The sequence below is a fragment of the Engraulis encrasicolus genome, chromosome 15 (assembly GCF_034702125.1).
Source record: "Engraulis encrasicolus isolate BLACKSEA-1 chromosome 15, IST_EnEncr_1.0, whole genome shotgun sequence".
NCBI lineage: Eukaryota > Metazoa > Chordata > Actinopteri > Clupeiformes > Engraulidae > Engraulis > Engraulis encrasicolus.
In genome coordinates this window covers 19,557,541-19,563,944 of record NC_085871.1, presented here as the reverse complement: position 1 = coordinate 19,563,944, position 6,404 = coordinate 19,557,541, and the positions used below count along the sequence as shown (strand labels likewise).

The 6,404-nt window shown below is 47.2% G+C and overlaps 1 protein-coding gene across 1 annotated transcript in view; it reads right to left on the bottom strand.

The window, feature by feature from the left end:
• Positions 1–5,899, bottom strand: part of LOC134463863 (sodium- and chloride-dependent GABA transporter 2-like) — a 44,613-nt gene extending 38,714 nt beyond the window's left edge. The window contains exon 1 of the mRNA XM_063217187.1: positions 5,846–5,899. The gene's annotated coding sequence lies outside the window, so the exon portion shown is untranslated. The remainder of the gene's footprint in view (positions 1–5,845) is intronic.
• Positions 5,900–6,404: the final 505 nt, after the last annotated feature.

The following is a 6,404-nucleotide window of genomic DNA, read 5'->3' as shown; positions in this document are numbered from 1 at the left end:
GCAATTATTTTGGTCAATAATAAGAAATAGTGTGCTGTAACAGTATTTGAAGCACTTGGTTAACTTGAAACTCACAAGACTGAGTTTTAGGTAGCCATTTTAAGAAAGTAACCGTATGAATTTGGATTTAAAAGTTGTGTGTCTTTTAAAGGCTCTGCGGGCCACATGAATTGACTCAGCGGGCCGCATGTGGCCCACGGACCTGAATTTGTCCACCTCCACTTTATCATGTGCAGTATATATTATGTGCAGTATATACTGATTTGCAGCCTATATGCTGCACATCAGTCACCAGGCATGGACTGGTAATCAAGCCAAGTCAAGTCAATTGTACTTTATTGTCAAAGATCTATGTGACAGTGTTAGCACAGAAGTTTGACATTGCGTTAGACCAGTCTCTAATGTGCAGTTAAACTAAGACATATCAATTGACATTGACAATAATCTCTCTCTCTCTCTCTCTCTCTCTCTCTCTCTCTCTCTCTCTCTCTCTCTCTCTCTCTCTCTCTCTCTCTCTCTCTCTCTCTTCTTACAGGCTTCCTTTTTTTTGTGAACCAACTCCCATTGTCTTTGTGACACAACACTCCACAGCACACAAGTGAACACTGCACACAACTCTGTCTCTCTCTCTCTCTCTCTCTCTCTCTCTCTCTCTCTCTCTCTCTCTCTCTCTCTCTCTCTCTCTCTCTCTCTCTCTCTCTCTCTCTCTCTACCCCCTCCACCACTCGCTGTTAGCACAGTGGAGGCCCGGCAGTGTAATGAGGCTAAGCGGTAATCAGAGGCTGAGAGATCTGGCCAGTACGGGTGACTGGACACACTGCCTGACACACTTCCATCTCAGGGAGTGATCCGGAGAGGGAAAGGGGTGGCAGAGAGAGAGAGAGAGAGAGAGAGAGAGAGAGAGAGAGAGAGAGAGAGAGAGAGAGAGAGAGAGAGAGGGTGAGAGAGAGATATGAAGAAATACATGAAAACGATATAACGATATAAAGACAAAAGGAAGGCAGTCAGAGAGATATACAAGCGATATAGGGAGAATGGAGTAAGAGAGAGAGAGAGAGAGAGAGAGAGAGAGAGAGCTGTCCAGAATATTGAGGTTCATGGCTAATGCCTTGTGGCCTGAAAACCTGCATTGCAGGTGGGGAGCGAGGCAGGCTGACCTGGGCTCTGTTCTGGGTCAAGGAAACAGAATTCTCATAAGAGCAGAGGTTTCCCACAGAGACGGGAATCTGAGTTATGAAAGTACTTTTTTTTAGCTGCCTGAATCTTTTGTTTTTTTTCAATAAGCTGCATTAATTATTAAAGCCTATGTTTTTTTAAAGGCTATGTAGTCTTTCATGATTTCAGAGTAAATTGTCACAATTTGACATTTTTGTATCGGGTATTCCATTGCATTGTATTGCAAAATGCATTTTATATAGGTTGAAAAAGTATGTTTGCAAAATATTTGAATGACAAGAATTCACACAGGCGATAGGACCTCAGGTTATTTTCAATAATAAAATGCAAAAATCAAAAATGGTGGATACACCGTTTTGCAAATAAACATACTGTTTCCACCCGCCGCAGTTTCCACTGATATACAGTACACATGACTCGTTTTGAGATGCATGGGCTTGCCTGACTTCACCACTGACACTGAACGAAAAATCTGTTTAACTTGTCAGTGGGGTACTTAGCCATAACAGTTGGCGTGCCATCAAGTCAATGAAGTCTTTCTGGGAGAGGGGCAACCCCTGCCCCCTGCGCCTCTCCCCAAAACAGACAGTCGCACAAAAACACGAGTGTGAATCATCGAGGCTCCCCATTGCCTTTTTCCGAAAACACACAGTCGCACAAAAACACAAGTATGCGTCAAGGCTTTCATTCTAAGTCAAAGAGACAAAGGAGACAAAAAGTCAGTTGGGTAAACAGAGTCCCTGTCAACAGCACACTGGGAGATGGATGTGGTGAAGGAATGCTGTACTATGTGGGCCTATGTGGGCCATGGAAAAAAGGATTGCCCCTACCAGGGACCACAGCCCCCCCCCCCTGTTGGCTTCTCCGGTCAGGGAGGTAGAGACAACAGTCAGTTCTCCTATATGTGACAGGGGGCTCTTTCAGATGCCTTTGTCCTGGAGCCAGTCAAAATTGTGTAGCGGCCCTGCTCAGCAACCATACATCCTCTACTCGGCACATCACATTTGGGGCGGGCTGACTGGGCATGAGCGGGATGGCACCATCACAAAACCCACCAAACAGTCACAAACATATAAAATTCATTTAAAAAGTGTTATTTTTACGCTATTAGCTATTACCACACTGTTGTTACAACTGTGTGTATGTTAACTGATGTAAGGCATTTTGCTATACTCTATTTTTTGCTATGTGATTACTGCAATGTGCAATTACATTTATTAGGTCTTTGTGTATGTCTTGTATCTACAGTATGTCTAGTATCAATGTAAGCTGTCAGACACCTTCCCTCGGGATTAATAAAAGTACTCCTCAAACTAATAGTAACACTACCACCATTCTCCTCCCTCCTACGCACAGTCCCTTCTCAAGTAATATCCCTTTCATCAGTTCACTCTCTGAAATTTGGATTAAGCATGTATACATACATCTTTGTTCTCGCTGGAGAACGTACTTCTTGTGATCGTGCCGCTCTCACGGGAGAATGGCTGTCCACGCGGTGGACTGATCATCAAAGTGCTTCACAGGATCCGCAGGGACCACTGCACTCAAGAAGTTGAGAGATTATCGGGCATATATTGGGCAGATTGGGCAAGATCACTGGCCATGGTGCTGAAGCACTGACACGGCCGAGATATGTCTATGCAGCAAACATTCTCGAGCTCGGTAGTACGGGGAACCACTGAGATCTCGGGCAGTATCTGCACCCGCAGATATGTGTGAACTATGAACGGACACCCACCGGCAGATGATGGTTGGAGAGCAATGGAGCGAGGTGAACTGGAAGGAAGCTAGGGCAAAACACTGGCATCTTCGTTCTCACTGGAGAACGAACTTCTCGTGATGGTAAGTGACTGTCCACGCAGTGGACTGATCAGCAAAGTGCTTCAAGGGGTCCGCAGGAACCAGATAGATTACGTGGCGAATTGCAAGACACCTGACGAATCAATCGAACGGCGGAAGGGAGGCGAAAGGGGAGGTGGTGGGTGCGAGCGAGAAAGAACATTTCTGACTAGAGACAGATGAGTGGAGAATAAATGCTGGATAGTTAATTAAGGGGCGTTCCAAATTTTCTGTGCGCTGAGATTCCCCCGAATGACAGCAGAGCGGAGAATGAGAAGCATTTGGTAAAATATGCGTGCCTATCTTTTCGCGCTGAATTCAGGTGAATGACAGTTGAGTGGAGAACAGAATGCAGGTGGTAAATTAGGCATGCCAAATTTCATTACGCTTATCTCGAACTTAAGTTTTTAACAAAACGTGCATTTAATGTACAGAATTTTCATTTACCATTTGCGCCGCTATGACTGTTTCCAATCCCACTCTGAATGTGTATAGTGTAGGTAGATACAATACAAATATTGTTTCTGAGCTCCAGAAAAATTGGAACCTCCTCCCACTTTGTTGGGAGGGAAACAACCAGTAGCAAACCAAGGGAGGCAGGTCAATCATGCTGTTTGGGAAATGCTAATTGTTCTATATGCTATGCTAATATGCTTTGATTTGAAAGCCGATGGTAATCAGGCTATACATGGGTTCACCGTGTTTGTCAACACAATGTTGTGAGGAGGGGCAAGTCATTGGCAGCCAACCATGTGAGCTAATTGTTTGACCAACAGCGGTTTCCAACAATCAGAGGTTGAGTTTTGTGCATCTAGTTTCGCACAGTCAGGAGAAAACAAAAATGTAGAACCCATGTATAGCAAAGCAGCCTCATCTCCACTTTCTGCAGACACCACCATGGCCACCTGGCAGATTTCAGTCCTCATTAGTATGTATTGGCTTTGGGGGCCCTGTCAGATGACTTTGTGCCAGGCCTGGCCAAAGCCATCAGCGGCCCTGAATAGATCACAGAGCCCCACAAATCGCACATCCTCTATCCACCGCACGGAGTGAAATTAATTCAGCCTGCGTAGCCTCCATCGCTCACCACCACTGTTCTCGCTCACCTGTGTACCTCGTCATTCCCCAACACACACACACACACACGCACACACACACACACACACACACACACACACACACACACACACACACACACACACACACACACACACACACACACACACACACACACACACACACACACACACACACACACACACACACACACACACACATAAACACACACACACACACACACACGTCTCCCCCTCGACCGCCAAAGCCCACCTAGTGAGCGTGCAGTATGCTCGACTGAGTTGGCCATCGGTGAGACAGACTTAGGCAGTCCAAACAAATGGGGAGATTCCTGCAGTTCATCCATCCCCTTGCCAGTTGGTAGCCGAGAGAGACAGGACGGGTGGACGGACAGGCGCAAAGGCGGACTGGAGGGCGAGCCACGGGATCGTGCCGAGCCCCTCACAATCGGCAAGGTGTACAGACACAGCACCGTCTACTACCCCACACGCATGCATGCAAACACACACACAGTACACACAAACACACATACAGTACACGCACGCACACATGCACGCAGGCATACACACACACACACACACGCACTGTATACACATAGGTATATGCATTTATATATTCTCTCTCTCTCTCTCTCTCTCTCTCTCTCTCTCTCTCTCTCAAGCACACACACACACACACACACACACACACACACACACACACACACACACACACACACACACACACACACACACACACACACACAAGCATTCACGTATAAACCTTCTCTCTCTCTCTCTCTCTCTCTCTCTCTCTCTCTCTCTCTCTCCTCTCTCTCTCTCTCTCTCTCTCTCTCTCTCTCTCTCTCTCTCACTCACACACACACACACACACACACACACACACACACACACACACACACACACAGACACACACACACGCACACACACAACCACAGCCACACACGCACGCACATACTCACACACACATGCACACACGTGCACACGCACGCAGACTCACACATGCAAGCACACCCCATGCAACTCATTAGCTTAAAGACAGAACAAGTTAGCCTGTAATGTCTAGGTATTGTTCAACACAGCACATTTTACTCAGGAAGGACACTTAGAATAAACCCATCTCTGTCTGAGTGTTTCAAAAAAGTGTCAACATCAACACAAAAGATGCAGTTCAAGTCTGGATCTTCTTCCTATTGTTTTGAATTGCAATGTTGTTTTAATAGACTGCTGTCCCAGACTGACTTAAAAAAAATTGTGTGTACCAGTTTACATAAGCAAAACCACAGGACATTGCAAAAGCATGACTGGGTATTCAGACTAAACCACAGGATTTTGCGCTTCATTTCTCTGGAGAAGCCCAGATTCACAGTGCAAATAATGCTCGAGAGTATGCTGTGTGTGTGTGTGTGTGTGCGTGCGTGCGTGCGTGCGTGCGTGCGTGCGTGCGTGCGTGCGTGCGTGCGTGCGTGCGTGCGCGGGTGCGTGCGTGAGAGTGTGCGTGCGTGTGTACCTGTGCATGCATGCATTCTTTTCTTTATCTTCTTTGTTTCAAAGATTGCTTGTCAGTCACTTGTCAAAAACAACACGTCTGATAATATCAGTCAAATGCCTGAAAGCCAAAAGCTCTAATGCTCCACCTCAACTCAAAGCACCCCACCTCACCTCACCCAACCCAACCCCACACAACCCAACCCCACACAACACAACACCACACAACACAACTCCACTCCACACCACCTCTCACCACAACCCACCTTGAAGATGAAGGGGACGGCTGCAGGTAGCTTTGTTGAGCGTACGTCAAGACCAGGAGGATGCCGTGATGGAACTTGCAAGTTCTTCCTCCCCACAGGTCTGGAGGACAGAGGGGGGCTGATGGTGGCAGAGGAGAAAAAAAGATGAAGAAGATGATGGAGAAGATGTAGAACTATGTCTGGTCTGGCCGTGTGTCATGTGGTCTGTCTTTCCCGCGTCTGACTGGTCTGTCTGTCCTGTGTCTGTCTTGTGAGTGACTCAGGTCGCGCTCAGGGACCCCACTCGGTTTGCCTGCCCTGTCCGGTACAGTTCGGTCCTGCCCTTCCCTTCCCTTCCCTGCCTGACCGGCCTCTCCTCCACTCCGCTCGCCTCCTCCCTCGCAGGAATGCGGGATAAAGGATGGGGATTAGTCCGCCAATAAACCAACGCTCTCTCATACCTCGGCCCAGCTTGACTGCAAAAGCGTTTGTTTTTCACGTGGGGAGAGATGAGAGTAAAAAAACAAAGCGAGAGGCTAAGAGGAAATCCATGGGAAGCAGCCCTGGAGCTGGGAAGAGA